The following is a 23,135-nucleotide window of genomic DNA, read 5'->3' as shown; positions in this document are numbered from 1 at the left end:
CAACTTTATTGCTTTGCATTGTTGAATAATCATGAGCATAGCTGTTTCATATAAGTCACTATTATGGTGATTATTGTCCACTCTGGCAGAGCATTTGGATGCATTTACTTTTTTATTTTTTTTAAACAGTTTTGTGTTGTGTTACATAGTTTAATGATTGTCTCTAACCAGGTGTGCAATGGTAAACAATCTCTTCCATGTTAATTTCAAACTACGTAAATTAGAGTGTGTTTATTAACCAGTCAAAACAAGCCACGAGAGACATTTTGTTGTGTTTGCTTTCTTTCTCTGTGGCGTCATGCTGTGTAGCCTCATATACACTGAAAACCCACTGGATCAAACATAAAAAAATAAAATTAAAAAAATGAGGATGATGAGGAAAACATTTTGGAAGTTGAAAAATGTAACCCACATCAGATGGTTGGAAGCCCAACAGGATCACACTAATTTATTGGTTGATGGCGCTAAACCGATGCTACCAAGGTGCTACGTGGTAGCTTTCATATAACTTTCTGCTTGGCAGCATCAAACCTACAATTTTCAGAAGTCAGGCATGAGCCCATGAAGAAACAGAGAGTGTATAAACTGCTATGCAGAGTCTTGTTCCCACTCAGGGAAAAAGAGTAAAGGTCATTGCAGTCCGAAATGTTCATCCCAAATTTTTGCACGTTAAAAAAAAAAACAACCTCACGTGTCAATCATGTTTACACACTGCCTCCAAAACTTTGGTTTGTCATAAAAAAAAATTCAGATCAGGTTCGATTTTCTGCGTTTTCGCATCCGTAGCATGCATTTGGACAGGAAACGATGATGAATATACAAAAAAATGGAAAAACACACGCAAAAATTTCAGACACAGTGTATAATGACCTTCTCAGTAATCTTCTAGACTTTTCCTTTAGTATTAACTTGATGCAATGGGAACAATATAGCATCATGCCAAATGAAAAGTAGTTGCCAAAATACTTAGCCTGTGTGGCACCAACAAGCCAATAACAAAAAATACAAAACCATGTATATAAACATCTGAATTACTTCCTCATACAAATGGGAAAATCTGACAAAAGTATTCATAGAGGAACAGCTTCATGCCATAAAAATGTCTCCCATGTGATGGCTTAGTGTGATGATCAAATCACAAAGACTACTATTTAAACTGCTCATTTCAGAGGAAATTGTGGCATTACATAAATTTGCATACAAGCAGCTCATCATGATCCAGTGTTTTCAGAGTGGCTTATATCACAGTCAGTGGTACATCCACACAGTTTTTGGTCGCTTAAAGCATGCATGTGAAAAACCAGGTCCTGGATACCACCAACGTTACACATTTTATATGTTTTTTACTCAGGTGGCTGAAATGTCTGCTCAATAGAAAAGGCAAGAATAAAAATTGAAATAAAAAAAAAATTAAATTAAGAATGAACATTATTTACGCCATTGGCTATTGTGGTGGTCACTTTAAGCCTGCAAAGCCATACACTAGCATGCCCCGTATATAAATTGAGAAACCAGTTGATGTCTCTTAATAGAAAGACCATCTAAGTCTCTACAGTATTAAAATAAAGTAATGAGAGGAATATCAGCAAAAACCTGACAAACTCCTCTGACTCAGACAACATTATACTTGATCTTGCTTAAAGACAAGATGGAAAAAATGCTTCAGATGTGATTTTTTTACAGTGACACACCAGGCCAGGAGAATGGGAGAAACAAAGTTTAATATGTAGTGGCATAAGTGCAGCCGACCTCCTGCTTCCTTTTCTTCTGTAATCCAGAATACCAACACAGCAGAAAGCTTTGTTTGAACTGCACTCTTGAGTCATTTCACGTTTGGTGTGAAAGTGCTATATTTGTGAAAAATATAACTTTTTTTATATCAACAACAAAAACAAAAATCAATAAACAAGCCCAGCCTAGATAAGAAAAAGTAACACAAAAGTAATGCATATTTTCATTTAAAAATGTCTCTGCCATTGTAAGGCCTTTGTCTAGAGTATCAGCATAACACTCGGGACAAAAGTTAATCTGTCTCTCACAGTCTTCTTAACTACGGATCAGATGTTAAATTCAGCTATGGTAAGCTCTGCCACCAGCTCCAACTCCCCACAATGAGAGCCCTGCACGGGCCTCAAATTTAGGCCCTTAGACGCTCAGGCCCTGCCCGAGCCCATCTCTTTTTCCCCCTTCTCCCAAAACAGTTTATACTACTGTTTCAGCTACACTGTAAAAAAAAAAAAAAAAAAAAAAAAAAAAAAGTTGAGCCAACTTAAAATTTTAAGGCAACCAGCTTCAGCAGATTTTTGAGTTCTCTCAACTTATTTTTTAGGAGATTCTCAACTTTTTGTTGTATAAACTTAAAACAACAAGTTGAGAAAACTCAAAAACCTGCTGAAGATGGTTGCCTCAATTTTAAGTTGGCTCAACTTTTTTTCTTTTTACAGTGTATTAAAATATTTCCGTTTTGTATGTAATGGCAAAGTGATTATATTTTGTTTTGTTATTTTATTAAGTTAATTTAGAAAAATGGTTGGAGCAATTTTGTTCGTTAAATATACGTTTTTTTTTTTTTTTTTTTTAAAGTGACGACCAATATCAACAAAACATTGTGCTTTTATAAAATAAAGAAAACAAACATGATGCACTTTCTGCCGTCTCGGTCTTGAACAGGAAAATGATCCGAAACTCATACATGCCTCACAGACATGACAAATATATCTATAGAAAGCTTTAAATTACTACTTAACGAAATAAAACAAATCCAAAAACAAAAACTCTTTCATTATAATCATAATCCGTAAAGATGCACTTCTCTCTAAAGGCATGTCTAATGAGGAGATGGCGAGTCAGGATTGGCAACTTCATTCTTGCGACACTGACACAGAATACACTAGTTTATTAGTAATTAATTCAGATATCTCCTTACTATTCCCCCCTGACACATTCATGGTAATTACTTTTGCCGGTGCTTTGCGGCAAGCTTTAGCCTATTGCGTGCATTTGAACGCAGAACTCTTCAGCTGCACTGACGGAACGCTCTCTGCTGCTGGACACTAAACACCGTCGAGCCGCTCTTGAGGGTTCCATGGCTGAAATCCTCCTGGAACATCCATAACTCATACTCTATTCACCCAAACTCTCCTGGTCCAATCCTTAGGTCCTGGAATGAGGATACAGATGCTTTCAAGGGTTTCTTCATCTGCCAATGGCTGCTACAGGCCACCAGCACCTTGTAGCATAAAGTATACTTTGTATATAAACTGGCAGACACATTCACATTGGGAATTTCACCATGCTAGGACTTCTAGGGACTGTTTACTGGTATGGAACTAATGGACTTTTAACAGCCTAAGTTTTCTAAGGTTTGTTGTGTTGTTTTAGGTTCCATGTGGAAATTGTAAATGTACTTTGTTTATTCACTTTATAACTGTTGTATGTTCTTTTCAAATGCTCCCAACCTCACAGAGTTTAATCTGACCCCATTTTAATCAATTGTAACATTACCATCCGATAAGGCCAATCATTAAAACTGAACCTAAACGCCAACTCTCTCTACCGCCTCCACTCCTCTGAGATCTCCAATGCTGAGCCCGAACCAACCCTGCATCTGCGAGTTCAATCCAGTAGATCCTGGACAATCAAATTGTGGAAACAACCATAGCAGCACAAACCTCATGAATTCTGTTCAAGGAGCTACCCCCTCAGCCCCGAATTTCAGCTGTTGGGGGCTCCCCTCGTTCTCCTTTTTTTCTCCGCTATAGTAGATTATATGTTTTGCGTGTTGCACTTTTATTGAACATGTCATCTAATAACAGAAATTAGTAATATACATCAATAATCTGAAGCGGCTGCTGGGCAATCAACCCTGGTTGTGGAGTAAATGAAGACACTATGACGAATGTATTATAATAATATACTGTAAATGACCCTTTCAAAGGCCTGTGAAAGCATACTGCTAGTTAGTTAGTGTAGTGGGTTGAGGAATGATATGTTTGGGCATGAGGTTGCGGGTTCGCTCACTCATTTCGAAACTATATAAAATATACAGGGTTGGATTTAGTTTGCAATTGGGATTGTCTTTATAAGATCCCACGAGTCCTGATAAATGCAATTTCTTTTATAAAGAACACAGCTTTCTCACATAATGCACTGAAGCAGCCCCTAGACAGAGTGAATAATCGATTCTCAGGCCATTGATATCAACCAATTCAGCACCACCACCATGGACAGCACCTGGTAACATTGCACATAAGAAGGTATACTTAAAGCAACCTCCTAAGGTAGAGTTGGGTGGACATGCCTAAAAAGGGTATACCTTCAGAGTCTTCATTAAGAGACGAAACGCACCCCTGTTTAGTAACTGAACAATCCTCTTCAAATAAAAAAGGGTTGCAACCAAAAATACCATGCAACCAGCACCATATTGTCTTTTGTGGTGGACATTTTGAAAACACTATTGTAAAAGTCCTCTGTTTTTTTCCAGTATTTTATCTACAAAAACCTATTGTCAAGAGGTATCGGGTACGACAGAGCTAAAGGCACCCTTGGGTAAAAGGCGCCTTTTATTTATTTTTCCTCTACTAGATGGTACAAAAACTTGGCATAGCACTTTCCAAAACATTAGCTTTACAAGATGCATGTGCAAATTTGGCTGATCCTTGACATAATTGCGGGCAGCAGCACAAAGTTGATTCTGTGCTAACTTGATCTAATATTTGATGTTTTGTAACATTGTAGATTTAAGTCGCAAATGAGAATCGCTAACATTATCGCATATATTTTTCGACAAAGGTCTTCTTAAATAATTTTCAGTTTTTGTTTAAGATAAGTAAAGCAACAGTTTTTCAATAAGAGAAGAATATGTTAAAGTATTGGTAAAAAGCGCCCCTGCTGTTGGGGCACAATAATTAACATGATAATTAATAGATGGCTGACTTTTCCATTTGTTGACATGACATGGTTAGATTCAGATGGTAAATATCAAATATTATGTTGGTTGTTCACCTAAGAAATAATCACCATTTACAAATATGATATTAATCATATTATATAATAAAAAAAATAATTTGTTGTTATTACTGTAAATTTGTATTATATTATTATGGGACCTCCTTCAATGCTTTCAGAATCTTTACTTTTTAAAATAATTTTTCATTTTTAAAATGTTTTTTTATATTAAAATATTTAATTTATTGTATATTTATTGAACAAAAATGCATTATTTAATTTATAAAAATAAGAGGAAAATAGTACAAACTTTGCAAAAGGGATTTTAAGTATTAACATTATTAAATATATTAGCTAAAGTATTTACATCAATACTCTGTGCCGTTTGCCGCATGCTGGTCAGCCTTTTACCCCGTGTGTGGGGTAAAAAGGCCCCCCTTGCCACCTCATACATTTATACGATTTTTAATAATAAAATAAAATAGAACTTATTTTATTTATTTTCACACAAAGTCTGTTGCTCCATAAATGTTCATTACAAATATAAATACATGTGCATACTCTAAGACAACAACCGACCAAGAACTAATGAAACACAGGGCTAAATATACACCAGATAATTAGTGCCAAGACAAAAACAACAGAATAAAATAAACTTAAAAAACATTAAAACATAGAACACAAGAGATTTCAAGTGAAATTCAATTCAAATATATATCATGCAAGCAAATGCTTCAACTTTTGAGGCCATACCTCCATATGTTCTCTAATAAAGTAGTGTTTTGTTTAGACCAGTTATATATAACATACAGAATCATTTAGTATGCTGATGTGAGGTTTGACATTTTATAACACTTTCTGTCAAAACGTGTGAACTCGAAAATGTTTTTAAGTCATTTTATAGTTTAGGGTGTTACCCGTAGTAGACACTGGTGTTACGTCAAAACAACATTGCTGCCTAAACAACATGTTTTGCCTGTGTGGAGTTTGCAGGTGTGATGTATTCAAATTTGAGATGAACCTGATCGAGAAATAAAAAATCCTGCTATTGAAATTTGTTAAATTGTTGTGAAAATGGTCAAGCTGTAGAGCCAATTCTTGGACATTGTTGTCATAACCATACTGTATGACTACTAATGACAATTATTTGTCAAAAAAAACTCTTACATATTTTTATGAATTGAACCACAGTAATTGCGTAATCTGAAAGACAAATAAAAGGCTTTGATATACTATTTTAGTGAGCTGGCCTTTTAGTAGAAGAAAAAGGCCCAGGCAGGTCTGCAATAATCTGTAAATATAGAAAAGAATAGCCTACTGTAATGCAGTCACAGCTAGTCATTGTAATCCTACAACACTATTATAGCAGTGTCATTTCCTATCCCTGTTCACTGCATACAGTTGTCAAATAATTGTTATGAACTACATCTGTGAAAACGAATGAGTAATTGTAGAGTACAACTAGCAGACAGGAATCAACTAAAGTCACACAAAAAGTATTTTAGTTTTTTTTACAGTGGTAACACAAAAGTGGCAGAAACTGAGATATGAAGCTACGGAGTGAGAATGAGTGTAAGAGTTTGAAGATAGAAAAAAAGTGTGTCAGAAGAGCAGGGCAGAATACGAAAGAGACAGGAGTAGGAGAGAAAATGTTAAAGAAGACTCATCCTACACAAACCCTCTATCTCTGAGAGTCTGTGGTGTCACAGAAACCTCTGAGTCAAATCAAAACTGTACACTACATCTCTCTTTCTCACCACACACACACACACACACCACTCCTGTCCAGCAGATGCAGTGTCAGCGTTCTCTTTGAACACAAGAACACTGGCACACTCTTTAAATAGATACATGTTCGGATGGGACTAGATTGAATTGCAAATCGTTGAAACAGAACTGCTGTGTTGCTTTTGATTACAATTATGGAATTTGAAAAGTTTTAGAGAGTTTCAAACAATTTAGACAGGTGATGTTATACGTAATAAATCATTTATGACCTATTAGGGGCAGTATCTGTATTTAAAAAAAAAAGCGAAAGAAAGAAAGAAAGAAAGAAAGAAAGAAAGAAAGAAAGAAAGAAAGAAAGAAAGAAAGAAAGAAAGAAAGAAAAATAAAATAATTTCTTTGTCATGTAGAAACCTAGGTTCATCTTTAATGTCATCCCTTGGTTCATGCATTTCCTTCTGAAACTGGAACATACTGAATCTGCTGTGCGAGATGACTTTTGGTCCAATCCAAAATGTGAAAAGCTTAAAAGTATAATGTTGTAAAGGAAGCATTTGTGATCTTATGTGTGATATTATTATTTTAAAATTAACAGAATGTTTCGTATACTCCCAAAATGAATGAGAATACATTTTTCATTGCAAATATGTTCACCACATAATACAGCTAAAATTCAAGAAATGGCATATTATTAATAAGTAAAGTCATGTCTTATTAACTGAAAAGTTTAGAGGTGCAGCTACATTTCTGTGCGGTGTGTGAATCATTTTTCCTGTGTGCAGCACTTCTTTGGGCTGATCATGTTTCTGAGCTCTGAAATCTTTATGATGCAGCAGAACTCTCCGGAAGACCAGCGGAGGTGAAGGTGAGGAGGAGACAGAGGACCCTGTTCTTTCTGACCCAAAGCAGGACAACTGTGCCTGCTCCACAACACTCATCACACACCACTTACTAACTTAAAAATATAACACAATACAGAAATATTAATGATAATTCAATTTTTTAAAATAAAAATAAAACTTTGTTTGGTCCCACTTTATATTAGGTGGCCTTAACTACTATGTACTTACATTTAAATTAATCATTTGATACAATGCACTTATTGTCTACATACATGTTCTTACATTGAGTGCGTTTACATGGACTCTCTTAATGCGATTATAATGAGATTTTGACAATATTGTGATTAATCTTTATCTCATGTAAACGCAATACTTCGATTTAAACAATGTGATTAAGCTCACAATTGCAGCAAGTATAATTGTATTAACATAGGTGGCGTACGCCGATTTTAATATAATAAATATACAGGCATGTAAACACCTTAATCGCAGTATTACTGCTCTGACCAAAGTGCGCATGCACTTGTGACACACATGAATGACGTAACGCGCACCTATACAGAGATTAGAAACAATGGCGGTGAAGAAAGAATCGCATTTCTGGGGAAAACACAACTTGCTGCCACGAGTCTCTGTTCCTTACCCTCATCCAGAAACGGCGAGTAGAACACGATGGCAGCGTAGGCAAACCGTTAACATACACTACCAGTCAAAAGTTTTTGAACAGTGAATTATTTTTTTCCGCCTCTTCTGCTCACCAAGCCTTCATTTATTTTATCCAAAATACAGCAAAAACAGTAACATTTTGAAATATATACCATTTAAAATAACTGTTTTCTATTTGAAAATATTTTAAAATACATGGTATTCCTGTGATTTCAAAGCTGAATTTTTAGCATCATTCTCCAGTCACATGATTCTTCAGAATTCATTATTATTATGTTGAAAACAGCGGAGTAGAATTTATTTTAGGTTTCTTTGATGAATAGAAAGTTCAAAGAACAGCATCTATCTGAAATATAAATCTTTTGTAACATTATAAATGTCTTTATCAACAATTTAAAGCATGCTTGCTAAATAAAAGTATTTCTATAATCCCCCCACTCCCGACAAAAAAAGAAAGAAAAAAAAGGTACTTCAAGTGAGTTGCTGCATAAAAAAAAAAAAAAAAAAGAGTAACAACAAAAACATGTTGCTGGAGACGGGCTTATTATTGAAAATGCAATCTGATTGTCTGCCAGTAGGAGGCGCTTGGAGAGCAGCAGAACTAGCGGTTTCCTCGGTAATGGCTGTAATCTAAGCAGCTCCGCTCATGAATGCTACTTTCCTGTAGCTCAAATAGTAGAGCATGGCGCTAGCAACACCAAGGTCATGGGTTCGATTCCCAGGGAAAGCAAGAGCTGATAAAATGTAAAAATTGTAACTTGAATGCAATGTAAGTCGCTTTGGATAAAAGCGTCTGTTAAATGCATAAATGTAAATGTACTTTATCAGATAAAATGAAAATGCCATCAAAACTATTCTGAAGACAGTCGGTTCCCTTCAGAGATACATTCATATAAATCACCCACGCCACGTTTTGATTTTAAAACACGCAGTGCTCATGTTTATTCAACAAAGTCAAACACCACAAATAAATCAATGTATGGGAAACACTGGTAAAGTATATCGAAATATCGGAAATGTGTTTAAAAATCATACCACCGTTATTGAAAAAAAAATTATATTGCGATACATATTGATATTGAATTATTGTCCAGCCCTAAATACAATCATACAAAAGTGTTTTGCATTAGACGTAAATAAATTAAAACTGAAAAACTGAAGTTATACTATTTGGTTCGGCTGTTAAATTGAAAAAATGCTTTAGTTTTGAGGTAAAGGTTGGGGATAAAATTATTACACCTAAACGAGAAGTAAAATATTTGGGTTGTGTCTTGGACAGTAATTTGACTGGAGAAAAAATGGCTGCTTTGGCTCACTCTAAAATTTGTAATCGTATAAAATTTATTGCAAGACAGGTAGCTTTCATAGATTCTGAAACCCTAAAAATGTTAGCTGGGGCGTTGGTGCAGTCACACTTTGATTATGCTGCAGTCTTTTGGTATAGTGGTATCTCAAAAAAATAAAAAAATAAATTACAGACTGCTCAAAATAAGTTGTGTAGGGTTATTTTTAAAGTACATCCATTGATGCATTTGGGAGATGAACATTATAGGAACATTGGCTTTTTAAAGGTTGAAAAAAGGGTAATGTTTTTTAAACTAGTTATGGTGTTTAAGATTTTAAAGAAAATGGTTCCGGATTATTTGTTAAAATATTATGTGTTTGTAAGAGAGATTCATTGTCATTCTACAAGGGCGAGTATAAATGATATATATCCTTGTAGGTTTAAGAGTGAAATGGGGAAAAATTATCTTCTATATACTAGTTCTGTTGCTTGGAATAAATTATAAATGATAATTGTTTTATCATTGATGTTTTCTGAAGTGTGGGTGATGAGTTTCTGAATTTGATGTGTATTTGCACTCCATTTATGTTTTGTTCGACCATTTTTGAGATATTTGAGGACCACAATGGAAATAAGCCGAATGGCTTTTTTGTGTATTTTATCCTCGACATTGTTTTGAAATGTGTATGAACTAGTCTTCTTTGGACTTTTTATATAATGTTCTAAATTTTGTCAAAAAACAAACAAAAAAAATACAAATATTAAGGAAAAGAAAAGTAGAAAAAAATTAAAGAATAAAATGAAATAAAATAAAAGATAAAAAATATAAATATAAATGTGCAGGTCAGTATGTTGTTGACTTAAATAGTAATAAAGAGGAATGTGCAAAAAAAATGCAAAAAAGTTGTAGAGGGTATGTAATTAGCAGCAATATGAGGGAGAGCAAAATTATGAATAGCTTATTGATATAGTGATATTTACATGGAGTCAAGTGATGTTATGACACAGAGTTAGAGTTTAGGAGCCTGAAGCTCCTCCTAAGTCTCTCAGTTTTTGCCATCAGGCTACGGAAGCGCTTACCAGATGGAAGCAAAGTGAATAGTCGGTTACCAGGGTGATTAGAGCCCTTAATGATTTTGACAGCTCTATTTTTGCAGCGTTTGAGGTAGATGTCCTGCAGAGAGGGGATAGCAGGCCCTGAGATGCGCTCAGCTAAGCGCGCAACTCTCTGTAGTGCTTTGCAGTCCTGATTGGAGCTGTTTCCATACCACACTGAGATGCACTGAGTCAATACAATTTCTATGGTCTCTGAATAGAACGTTTTCAGGATTGCTGGTGAGACCCTGAATTTCCTCAGCTGACGCAGATGGTACAGTCTTTGCCTGGCTTTCTTAACCTGTGTTTGGATGTGTGTAGTCCAAGTCAGGTTCTCGGAGATGTTTACACCGAGGTACTTGAAGCTACTCACCCTCTCCACAGGGGTCCCACTGATCATAAGAGGAGTCTAGGGCTGCTGCTGTCTCTTCCTAAAGTCCACGATCAGCTCTTTAGTTTTGCTCACATTCAGAGAGAGACAGTTGTCCTGGCACCATGATGTGAGTCTCTCTACCTCATCCAAGTATGCGATCTCATCATTGTTGGAGATGAGGCCCAGAACCACAGTATCATCAGCAAATTTGATGATAGATGTGGAGCTGTGAAAGGACACGCAGTCATGCGTGTAGAGAGAGTAGAGCAGGGGACTCAGGACACAGCCCTGTGGGGCTCCTATGTTCAGAGTGATGGAGTTTGAGGTGAACTGGCCAACTTTCACCACTTGAGGTCTGCCGGTGAGGAAGTCTTGAATCCAGTCACAGAGTGAGGAGTTTAGGCCGAGGTCTGTGAGTTTAGAAGCTAGCTTGATGGGGACTATAGTGTTGAAAGCTGAGCTATAGTCAATGAATAGCAGCCTTGCATAATTCCCATTGTTGCTGTCCAAGTGTGTGAGGGAAGAGTGGAGGACGTGAGAGATGGCATCGTCCGTAGATCTGTTTGGGCGATAGGCAAACTGAAGAGGGTCCAAAGTATCAGGGATGGAGGAGCAAATGTGGCTCTTTACAAGTCTCTCAAAAACCTTCATGACTATAGATGTGAGGGCAACTGGGCGATAGTCATTCAGGCAAGAGGATTTATTGTTCTTAGGCACAGGGATAATGGTGGATTTTTTGAATGAGGTGGGAAACACGGAGGTTGCAAGGGACTCATTAAAGATGGAAGTGAACAAACCAGCGAGCTGATCAGCGCAGGACCTCAGAATACGGCCGGTTATCCCATCAGGAAGGAAGGAAGCCACAACCGGTGATGGGCCGAGTGACCGCGGACGGCGGGTTGGCCTTCCCCGCGAAACAGCAACTAGAAGGGCCGCGGACAGCGGCGTGATACACCGCGAATGGCGGGGTCCGGGAGCCGCGGACGGCGGCGTGATACCCCGCGATCCGGCGGGCATGAATCACCCTGGAGTGCTCAAAATTGTGAATATGAATGGGAATATACTTCAGAGATATTTTACTCTATTTTACTTTAATTTCTAGGCGTACCAATAATTGTGTCCAACATGTATTTGAGAAAACATTTATTTCATAATGAGATTTTCCCCCATTTTCAATTGTTTTAGTTCAATGAAAGGTAAAATTTTTGTGACATTTTAAAATAAAAGATCAAAAGGATTAATAATGCAGGTTTATTTTCAGAGCCTTCTTTGATCATATTTACCAAGGGTGCCAATAACTCTGACCACGGCTGTATCTGAGAGTTAAGACTCAAATCACTGGAGTGCGGTTCCTGAGATGCCCTTTGCCAATAGGGTTGACAGGAGGATCTGGTGGTTAACCGTGTCAAAAGCAGCATCCAGCAATACAGACAGATCCAGCAAGATAAGTAATGAAGATTTGGAATCCGCTCTTGCCAGTCTTCAACAACTGAGAGCAAGGCAGTCTCGGCTGAATGTCCACTTCTGAAGCCAGACTGGTTGCTGTCCAGGAGGTTGTTCTGTGTGAGAAAGGCAGAGACTTGGTTGAACACAGCTCGTTTAAGTGTTTTTGCAATAAAAGGAAGAAGGAAAACCAGTCTGTAGTTCTCCAAAAGACATGGGTTAAGGATGGATTTCTTAAGTAGTGGGTTTATAGAACTAAAAAAAAGAAACAAAGTATTTGCAATTTTTAAAACCATAAACATATTTTTATAGTTGCAGGTTTACCATTTTGTAGATACATTTTAGATGCCTGAACTCTTCCCTCAAACCTAACATAGTCATTTTATACAAAATATAAAAACACTATATAAAACCTCACAGTATTAATGCCACGGTTTCAATATTCATCAATACGGATTTGTACATTTGTACGTTTTTAAGTCAGAAGTCAGAAAGTGCTTTGTTTGCACATAGAAGGAATTTGTTTTAGTGTCACAAGCTTCCAATACACAGAGACAACAACAACACACATATATTATATATAAGATGTGAATGAAATACACATATGTATAAATAAATACACTAAAAATTGAAAAATAAATGGAAAAATAAAGTAAATTGTACGTACAGGTGTGCTATAGAATAGAATAAGATGTAGGGATGTACTAGGATGTAAGGTGATAACAAATAAATATAAGGTTATTGCACATATTTTTTTTGCAGAATGGGGGAACATTTAACGGTTCATGAGGGAGATTGCCTTGGGGAAGAAACTGTTTTTGTGCCTGGCTGTCCTGGTATTCAGTGCTCTGTAGTGCCGGCCAGACGGCAAAAGTTAAAAAAAAGATGGCTTGGATGTGAGGAATCCAGAGTGATATTCTGAGCCCTTTACCTCACTCTGGATGTATACAGTTCTTGGAGGTTCGGCAGGGGAGCACCAATAATCCTTACAGCTGTCCAAACCTCTGTAGTCTTCTAATGTCTGATTGATGTCAGATGGCCAACATGAACTAGAGAAAGCATTTATTTCACAATGAGACCCCCCCCCCCCCACCCCCATTTTCGGTTTCGGTCAGAATAACCTGGAGCTGAGCATGCTAAAAATTGTGTAAATGATAGTGAACTTCAGAAGGAACACCCTAGCATGGGCTGCCATCGAGTTTGTCTTGTGCTCATCTACTGAAAGTGAAAAGTGAAAGTGACGTGACATACGGCCAAGTATGTTGACCCACACTTGGAATTCGTGCTCTGCATTTACCCATCCAAAGTGCACACACACACACCGTGAACACATACCCAGAGCAGTGGGCAGCCATTTATGCTGCGACGCCGGGGAGCAGTTGGGGGTTCGGTGCCTTGCTCAAGGGAACCTCAGTCGTGGTATTGAGGATGGAGAGAGCGCTGTACATTCACTCCCCCCACCTAAAATTCCTGCCGGCCCGAGTCTCCAACTCACAACCTTTGGATTACGAGTCCAACTCTCTAACCATTAGGCCACGACTTCCCCTGTATATCTGGGAATGTATATCTACTGTATATCTATATAGTCCAGACTGCTGAATGGATCACAGTGCTCCCCTGCTCACCCTCCAGGACCTGTATTCTTCCAAAGGTAGTAACAAAAATCAAGCCTTTCAGTGACAACTAATTTGAAAGCCTCTAATTGGCTATTGCATATAAGCAGAATTGTAAACAGAATAAGCAGAATTGTGAATGGTTATAATGCGCAAAACTGAGAAATATGATGCGACATGAGCATATCTACCACAATTTACATTTTTCATTTCATTTACACTTTATTCATGACAGCTGTAAAAGATTTAGTACACTTGTGCAAGGACATCTTTTGACAAATTTGTTGACATTTTTGTCCCAAGCCACCATTAATTTCCATTCTGACCTGACGGTGTTTGTCAGCTTTTTGTAATACAGCTGCCAAAATTATGTGAACTTCTGGTTCTGCATTTCCGGAATAAGTTTTCTTCGCTTACATACTGTATAAACATCCCTCCTCCAGTTCACAAAGTGGAATGCATTTCAATATGGCAGCAGAGACTCCCCCAAAGGGAAGTGCTTAGGGAAGTTTGCAAATGTTTCTGAAAGCAAAGTGGAAGACAGCCCTGGTCTGCCAGCTCTAACATGATCTCAGCCAGCTGTAATCTACTGATCATCTGTGTTCTTCAGCTCCACCCTGGTTGTCATCTCTGCCCTTCAGCTCCATCGTCTCCACCTTTGTCTCCTGATCTGCTGCTGCTCTGGTGTCTAGCTCCACTGGTTCCTCTGTGCGAGTTTCCTGCTTTGCCCTGCTGGTCTCTGGCACCACCCTGGTCCCTATTCCGCCAGCTCCGCCTTGGTTTCAGGCTCTGCTTCAAATCTGGCTGCACCCGTGCCTCCCTGGCATCCTCCTGCTCCAGTAGCACCTTCCTGGTGAGCTCTAGTTCTGCCAGCTCTGCCTTGGTCTCTAGTTCCACCTTGATTCCTTGTTATGCCTTGGTGCCAGGCCAATTTCCACCTCATGGGCTGGCCCTCCATCCCTCCCCCTCAGTTCACCTTTGCTCCACCACCGTCCTTTTTGTTCACTTTTCTAAGTTCTTAAAGTTCTTTGTTACAGTACATATTCCCTATTTGTTTGGACTTTCATAGTTTTATAGTTCTTATTCCTTAGTTTCCTGTTTCATGTGTTGAGTTTTGTAGTCCTTTGCAGTTCTATTTATGATTGTCTCTCTGTGACTGTCTCCTTGTTTGCCATAGTATATTTAAGGCCCTGTATTTTATTTCTTGTTTGTTCAAATCAGTTTGAATGTGATTTGTTGCCCAATTATAAAAGGGTGTACACACTTTTAGCCAGATAAATTTAGATTTTCTTTCTTTTTTTTCTTCCTTAAAATATTTGTTTGGTATGTGAATTTTGATGGTTTTAATATTATATTAAATTTGAAAAAAAGATCTGACATTATTTTTCTTGGATTCATTTTTTTTCCAAAAGCTTCCACAAACCACCTTATAACTTGAAACTCTTCTCTCAGAACTTCTATTTTATAATTCAATAATCACTGCTTCTTTAGCTGTAAAAAAATAAATAAAATAAAAAGTCTTTGAATTGCCTTCCTTCTGATCCTAACATTAGGAAAGTGTGTATGAATGTAGATGCACTTTAAGAGTGGATTAATTTTACATTGTTTACGTGAATACTTTGTTTATTTGAAATGGCGTAATTTATCCTTTTAACTTCTCTATAAAGCTAGGTTTGTCAACAATAATTCCTTCCAGGACAGCCAGGAACCTTGGAATTGGGATTGATGATCAGTTAAGCTTCACAGATCATATTGTTACAACGGCCTGGTCCTGCAGATTTGCCCTATACAACATTGGGAATATTAGACTATTATTAGGAATTAGGAATATTAGTATCTAAACGAGCCAATGCACATTGGCATGCGATTATTGCATCCAGCTGCCGCTAATCACAGCATGAGTATAAGTAGGCAGCAGGTGCAGCGCATATTCAGCTTTTTGCTTCGGAGCCGAGCGGTTACATTGTTCTGCTCCTGACCTCTGCTGACGAGTGAATTCAACGAGTTAAGCACGCTCTTTGGGAGACTCTCGTGCTGGCGGTACGGCGCTTCAGCGGCGGTGGTTCTTCCTGTGTCGAGTGGATTGCACACATCAGGCTGCACTACCCCCTGATTGTGTTGCAAGTGGCCATCTCCCCTGTGCGCTTCAGCACACTGAAAGAGTGATTTCTCTAAAAGAGCATTCACGGGTGCGTCTTTTTAAAGACGACGTTGCATCTGGCAAACTCGACGTTGCGTCTTTGTAAAGACGAGTTGGGTCTTGCTTCAGACAACGTGTCACCCGTGCGTTTCTGGATGCGGTCGTTACCTGGTGCCGGGTGATGGTCATGATCACTGCCTCACATGCCTGGGCAGTAAGCATGCTGAGGTGGCGTTCGTGGATGAGGCATCTTCTCATGGTGGGAAGATGATCATCTTGGAGTTGCGGGCCAGGCTCCGATACCTCGACAAAGGGACGGAGCTCTGTTGCCCCTGCCTTGATTTGGCTCTCGTTCTGGCTGTAGACAGACGTGGACCATTTCAGGCGGTGGCATGGTGGCAAACCCTCCAGGGAACCAACCCTTGAGGGACCATCGCCCCTCTTGCGCTCCAAAACCAGTTGAGCTGTCAGTGGAGCGTGCTGGGCCCTCTACAAGGGGAGCACCAGCAGTTACCCTGGCGCTCCTCCCGATGACCAGACGTCGACTGCTGCATCGGAGGGTGAGCTGGAGATTTCTGGGCAAGAAGATTCGGCTGCTGCTGCTCCGGCAGTAGCAGTGCCTGAGTCGGATCTAGAAATCACGGCTATGCTTTCCCGGGCCACTGAGAGGGTAGGGCTCGAGTGGAGATCCCACCGTGTCCCGAGCCCTCGAGGTTGGACGACTGGTTTCTCGGGGTAGTTTGCGCTGGTTCTCAGCGCCCTGCCCCAGTGCCTCTCTCCCGGAGGTGCATGGGAAGCTTACCAGGTCGTGGACGGCACCTTTTACTGCCAGAAACCGCCCTGCTAGCTCCTCCCCCTCACCACCCTCGGTGGTGGCGCAGCTAGGGGGTATACGGGGGTCCCCCCGGTGGAGCGGTCGGTTGCGATGCAGTTGTGTCCTAATACCGTCTTCACTCGGCGGGGCGAACCGTGCCTCCCCTTCCGGGCCTGTAGGTACTCGTCTGGTCTGTCCGGCGGTGCTTATATGGCCTGTGGGGAAGCTGCCTCCACCTTTCGCTACGGCGTTACTGCAGGGTCCTCAGGCTAAAAGCACTGAGGACATGCACGGGGGTGGTTACGATCCGGAAGCTCTGAGAGCTTGTACCTCGGGCCTCGCGCTACGAGCGACGAAGGTGACGCGGTCTCTGGGTCGTGCGATGTCCACACTTGTGGTCCAGGACGTTCACCCCTGGCTGTGTCTGGTCGACATGGGGACACCGACAAAGTATCGGTTCCTCAAGGGCCCTGTGTCCCAGACTGGCCTCTGCGGCGACGCAGTCGAGAACATGGCCCAGCAGTTCTCGGCTGCTCACGAGCAGGTTGAGGCGATCCAACACCTCCTGCCCCGGCGGGCAGCTGCTGCCTCCACCCGTCCGCCGGCTGCAGCGCCCCAGCCTGCTTGTCGCCGAGGGCGGCCCCTGCGTCCGTCCCTGCTCCCGCACCGCATCCGCAGCAGCTTCCAGAAGCGGTGCCGTTGAGCTGGGCGTAGGCAGGCTGCCCCGCCCGTCCTGGCCCCCGTCAAATCTGGCGGTGAGCGGAAGAGCAAGAGGCACAGGACGGGCGACCCAGAGAGAGAGAGAGGACTGCTTTGGGAGGTGGCGGATGCGCCTCCCCCTCCCCCGGTGGAGGGCCGGGTGGAGATTCTCCTATTTCAAAAATCTCAACAAGAAGCGGTTGTCTCTGCCCCTGGGTCCCAAGAGGGCATGGAGAGTCGCGGACGGACCAACTCCGGACCGCGCTCATCCTCCTCTTCGCCAGCTGGCAGCAGTGGGCGGTTCGAGAGCGTCATCAAAGGCCCTACTCACGCACCCTCTGCCAAACCTCGGAACCAGGTAAGCGCGCACCGCACACTCAGACCCCTTGGTCCGCCACGGGCCGTGTTCCTGTGTTCCACCTCGCTGCCCCACCGCGGGTACGTCGGTGGTCCCGCTGCTCCGCTTGTACGGTGTCTGGGTGCCTGTCTACCCAGCCCGTCTTGCTGGCTCCAGTGGGCCATCTGACTCGGCTATGCGGTTCAGTTTCCTCCCAAGTTCAGGGGCATCCACCTCACAGCAGTGAAGGCAGCTGATGCTCATGTTTTGTGTGGAGAGATCACTGTCCTACTGGCGGAGGACGCGATGGAGCCGGTCCCTCCAGCCGATATGAAGACAGGGCTTGCAACCCTTACTTCATTGTGCCCAAGAAAGCGGTGGGTTACGACCAATCTTGGATCTGCGTGTCTGGAACTGGGCCCTTCACAGGCTTTCGTTCAAGACGCTCACGCAGAAATGCATCTTTGGGTGCATTCGTCCCCGAGATTGGTTTGCAGCGGTCGACCTGAAGGACGTGTACGTCCATGTGTCGATTCCTTCCGCGCCACAGGCCATTCCTGCAGTTTGCGTTGAAGGACGGGCATATCAGTACAAGGTCCTGCCCTTCGGGCTGTCCCTGTTACCCCGTGTCTTCACGAAAGTTGCGGAGGCAGCCCTTGTTCCCATGAGAGAACAGGGCGTTCGCATTTTCAACTACCTCAACGACTGGCCCATACTGGCTCAGTCTCAGGACCAGTTGTGCGAACACAGGGATTTGGTGTCACACCTCAGCCAGTTGGGCCTTCAGGTCAACTGGGAAAAGAGCAAACTCTTCCCGACGCAGAGGATCTCTTTTCTTGGTATGGAGTTGGATTCGGTCAGTCAGACAGCACGCCTCACGTAGGGACGTGCTCAGTCGGTGTTGAACTGCTTGAATGCGTTCAAAAGCATGACAGCGGCCCCACTGAAACAATTTCAGAGGCTCCTGGGGCATATGACAGCTGCAGCGGCAGTCACGCTGCTGGGGCTGCTTCATATTGGATTGGATTGGATTCAATTTATTGTCATTGCACATGTAGGTACAAGGCAACGAAATGCAATAGAGAAGAAGAAATACAGCATAACATGAGGAAAGGGAGGAGAAAAAAAAGTGTCCTCGCACTGCGTTCTTGGAAGAGAACGCAGCGCGAGAACAGACAAAAAACCTCAGCATAAAGCACAGTCAACACAGGAACATAACTTGCATAGTAATCCTAGTTCAGACGAAACAGCCATCCGGCCAGCCGCCATTACAGCGCAAACCCACGGACCCGTTAACGCCTGACAGGATGAAGCGACGAAGGCGTGGGATGGGGTTAGGGAGGTGTATGAGTGTGTGTATGTGTAAGTTCGTGTGAGTTCGTATGCCTTGAAATCCGTTTCGCCAGCACTCCAAACCAGTCGACTCAGTTCGCAGGTTGTGATGCGACATAGCAATTGCCATGGAAACGTCCTTGGACAGAGCACAAGCGCCCGACAATAACAAGGTGTTTTTGGGAGGAGGGAATGGAAGAAAGAGCGTCTCCCTGCAGTATTCACCGGAGAGTTGATACCAGAGCGGCCTTGCCAAGCCGTTCTGTTGTGGGAAGCCGGAAAGAGATAAGATTGTTTTGTCTTAGTGCGAACAGCTGTCTTCCAGTTTCACAGCTAATTCTCATTGTCCATTCTGATCTCCATGTCCGTCGATTTTTCTATCCAAAGCCGAGAGCTTAGCCGTGATTGAATCCATATTGCGGTTAATCGCCTCAGTCTCCGAGGCGACCGCTCTGCCTACAGCCTCAATCATGACGGGCAGCCGTGAGAGGTTTTGGACAGCCAGTCCCGTCTCCTTAATTTTCTGATAATTTAGGGCAACGCCTAATCCAAATAGCAGAAACCCAGTTATCATTGTTCCGAATAAGAAGATGTCTTCAATGTCCTCCACGGAGAGAGCCGCCAGACACACGATCCGCCATCTCTCCCATGCGTCCATCGTGTAGCCAGCAGCAAACGTCCCAGCGGGACATTCCGGTTCTCCAGATCCCGCTTTCCTAGTCGAGAAGATGGTGTCAATTGCATTTAGAGACCAGTTGATCAGATCCATAATTTCGGTTTTGCAAATAGTGCAGCGAGAGTCTCTTAAGAGGACAGGACAATACAAGAGAGCAAGCAGGGAAGTTCAGGAGGGAGGGAGGGAAGAAAAATGCGACCGCCTTCGAACAGAGCCAAACGAGAATTGAGGAATTGAGAAATATGAGGCCGCTTCAACACTGGCTCCATGGCCGAGTCCCGAGGTGGGCGTGGCAGCGCGGCACTCACCGGGTCCAAGTCACACCAGCCTGCCGCCGAACCCTCACCCCGTGGTCAGACCTTTCGTTTCTGCGGGCAGGAGTGCCCCTGGAACAGGTCTCCAGGCATGCTGTGATTTTCACGGATGCCTCCACCACCGGCTGAGGTGCCACGTTCGACGGGCTTGCGGTGTCGGGGGTTTGGACGGGCCCCCAACTGCACTGGCACATCAATTGCCTAGAGTTGCTAGCGGTATGTCTGGCCTTGATCCGTCTCAGAAGGCGTTTACGAGGCAAACACGTACTGGTCCGCACGGACAACACTGCGACCGTTGCGTACATCAACCGACAAGGTGGTCTGCACTCCCGTCGCATGTCGCAACTCGCCCGCCACCTCCTCCTCTGGAGTCAGAAGCATCTGAGGTCGCTTCGTGCCATTCATATTCCGGGCTTGCTCAACCGGGCAGCCGACGAGCTGTCACGAGCTGCGCTCCCCGGAGAATGGAGACTCCATCCCCAGACGGTCCAGCTCAGCTGGCCGCGGGGCCTTCGCAAGTATGCGTCTCCCCCAGTGAGCCTTCTCGCAAAAACAGATACTATGCAAGATCAGGGGGGACGAGCAGCAGGTCCTGCTCGTGGCGCCGTACTGGCCCACTCGGACTTGGTTCTCAGAACTGATGCTCCTCGTGACAGCCCCTCCTTGACAGATTCCTCTGAGGAAGGATCTACTGACTCAGAGACGGGGCACCTTTTGGCACCCGCATCCAGACCTAAGAAGCTGGAAACTTCATGTCTGGTCCCTGGACGGGACGCAGAGGTTCTAGGTGACCTACCCCAAGGGGTAGTTGACACCATCACTTCGGCTAGAGCGCCGTCCACGAGACAGGCCTACGCCTTGAAATGGAACCTGTTCGTCGAGTGGTGTTCTTCTCACCGAGAAGACCCCCGAAAGTGCCCGATCAGAGTCGTGCTTTCCTTTTTGCAGCAGGGGTTGGAGCTAAGGCTGTCTCCCTCCACCCTTAAAGTCTATGTGGCTGCGATTGCTGCCAACCATGACCCCGTGGAAGGGAAGTCGGTGGGTAAGCATGACTTGGTCATCAGGTTCCTTAGGGGGGCAAGAAGGTTAAATCCTCCACGGCCCCCCTCTATACCCTCTTGGGACCTGTCTCTAGTGCTCAAAGCACTACAGCAGGCCCCATTTGAGCCTTTGCAGTCAGTTGAGCTGCAGTTGCTTTCAATGAAGACTCTGCTCCTGCTTGCATTGGCCTCCATCAAGAGGGTAGGGGACCTGCAAGCATTTTCGGTCGACGATTCGTGCCTAGAGTTTGGGCCGGCTGACTCCCAGGTAATCCTGAGGCCCCGGCCTGGCTACGTGCCCAAGGTTTCCACTACTCCCTTCAGGGACCAGGTGGTGAGCCTGCAAGCGCTGCCCTCGGAGGAGGCAGACCCAGCCCTTGCTTTGCTTTGTCCCGTCCGAGCGCTGAGATGCTACGTTGACAGGACACAAAGCTTCAGGACCTCAGACCAGCTCTTTGTCTGTCACGGAGGCCGGCAGAAGGGGAAGGCCGTCTCCAAGCAGAGGATGGCCCACTGGATAGTGGACGCCATCACCCTGGCTTATCAGGTACAGGGTGTGCCCTGCCCGTTCAGGTTGAGAGCTCACTCTACTAGAGCTGTTGCATCCTCCTGGGCGTTGGCTCGTGGCGCCTCGCTGGCAGATATTTGTAGAGCTGCGGGCTGGGCGACCCCTAACACGTTCGCTAGGTTCTATAGCCTTCGTGTGGAACCGGTTTCCTCCTGTGTTCTCACCTCAAAGGGGTAGAAGCACTGAGAGGTTCCGTTTTCGGGTCGGCTTGCTAAAACTGCTCCAGAGAGTCCATACTGTAGACCCTGTCGAGTTCCTCCATCCCCTCGGCAGTCAGATGTGGCGGAGCATCTGACGCTAGGCCCTCACTCGTTGAATCCATGAGAACCGGTAGAGGGCTGGGTTCCATATGAAAGGCCTTAGTGGACCCCATATGTGTATAGTCCACGGTATAGCCTGAGAGCCGTGTTTCCCCGGCAGGTCTTCTGCCAAATTCCATGAGGTACAAATTCCTCTAATTTCCATATGCGCCTAAAGGTTGATCATATGCGTAATTGCTCCAGACCTCCTTCGGGAAGGGCGAGCTTCCGCAGCGTCCGGTTCCAACTGGAACGGGTACGCTTTTTCCCAGTGTTATCCAGTCTTACTGAGTGGGTAGTGCCATGACAACAGTAGCTGGTCTTCTGTGCTAGACCTGACCTGCGCCAAAAAATAGGGGCACAGGAGGCTTCCACAGGACACTGGAAGGGGCAGTATCCGTGGCCCTTTGGTAGGGATCCCAATTCGTCGGTCACCGACGTGACTCGGAGTGACCGACTGATAGGGAACGTCTCGGTTACGTATGTAACCCTCGTTCCCTGAAGAAGGGAACGGAGACGTCACGTCCCGTCGCCACGGCTGCTGTACCACCGCTGAGCGGCCGGGTCACCGGCTCGGCTCCTCAGCGAAAACCTGAATATGCGCTGCACCCGCTGCCTACTTATACTCACGCTGTGATTAGCGGCAGCTGGATGCAATAATCGCATGCCAATGTGCATTGGCTCGTTTAGATACTCTCGTAGGGGATTGGTCTCTCTAAGCGAGATCCCAATTCGTCGGTCACCGACGTGACGTCTCCGTTCCCTTCTTCAGGGAACGAGGGTTACATACGTAACCGAGACGTTACATACGTAACCTGGTTCGTTTTTAGCGGTGAGTGAACATTTGACGCTCTCCTTAACACAAATACACACTGGAGTGTTTGCCAAATATGTGTCACCAATATCAGAAGGGACCACCTGATTCCC

At 43.4% G+C, this 23,135-nt stretch overlaps 2 protein-coding genes across 12 annotated transcripts in view; one reads left to right on the top strand and one right to left on the bottom strand.

Moving 5' to 3' along the window:
* Positions 1 to 23,135, bottom strand: part of LOC306860776 (uncharacterized protein) — a 55,473-nt gene that overhangs the window by 7,512 nt on the left and 24,826 nt on the right. For 2 of the 11 annotated variants that reach the window (XM_079402682.1, XM_079402679.1), the window contains exon 3: positions 12,217 to 12,492. The exons of the other annotated variants lie outside the window; for them this stretch is intronic. The gene's annotated coding sequence lies outside the window, so the exon portion shown is untranslated. The remainder of the gene's footprint in view (positions 1 to 12,216; positions 12,493 to 23,135) is intronic. 11 annotated transcript variants of the gene reach the window in all.
* Positions 1 to 23,135, top strand: part of LOC306860777 (interferon regulatory factor 4-like) — a 45,993-nt gene that overhangs the window by 19,646 nt on the left and 3,212 nt on the right. The gene's annotated exons all lie outside the window — the stretch shown is intronic.

This window comes from Barbus barbus, assembly GCF_936440315.1.
Source record: "Barbus barbus genome assembly, chromosome: 41".
Taxonomy (NCBI): Eukaryota; Metazoa; Chordata; class Actinopteri; order Cypriniformes; family Cyprinidae; genus Barbus; species Barbus barbus.
Note: the sequence above shows the minus strand (reverse complement) of the source record. Positions and strands in the feature narration are given on the sequence as shown.